Source organism: Sinocyclocheilus rhinocerous, unplaced genomic scaffold (genome assembly GCF_001515625.1).
Source record: "Sinocyclocheilus rhinocerous isolate Xijiao unplaced genomic scaffold, SAMN03320098_v1.1 scaffold115, whole genome shotgun sequence".
Lineage (NCBI taxonomy): Eukaryota > Metazoa > Chordata > Actinopteri > Cypriniformes > Cyprinidae > Sinocyclocheilus > Sinocyclocheilus rhinocerous.
The window spans coordinates 93319-93720 of NW_015650001.1; positions in this window are offsets into that span (position 1 = coordinate 93319).

Sequence of the window (402 nt, forward strand, 5' to 3'; positions counted from 1 at the left end):
ACACAGTACTCGTTTCCGTATCTCAGGGAACCGAGGTTACGTTAGTAACTGAGTACGTTCCCTATCGATACTTCACTCGTACTGCATCGCTAAGACGCTATGGGGAACCAGTACAATCCCGCTATGCTAGAGGAATGACTAATACTTGAACTTGCCTTAAGCACCAAAAGGGGCCCTGAGGGACCAAGAATTTGCAGGGAATGACCCGCAGGAGGCAATAGGGCCAATCTCACAGTGGAATTCACAGAATTCCGTACAGCCTCAACACTCAGAGCATACAAGAAACGTGGCGCAGCTGACACAGAACAGCATACGCCGTTTACGTTCAATGGATACTCTCCAAAATGGCGCTAGGGTGATGCGGAATAGACGAATTTGAATAAAGTCCTTTTTTTTTTTTTT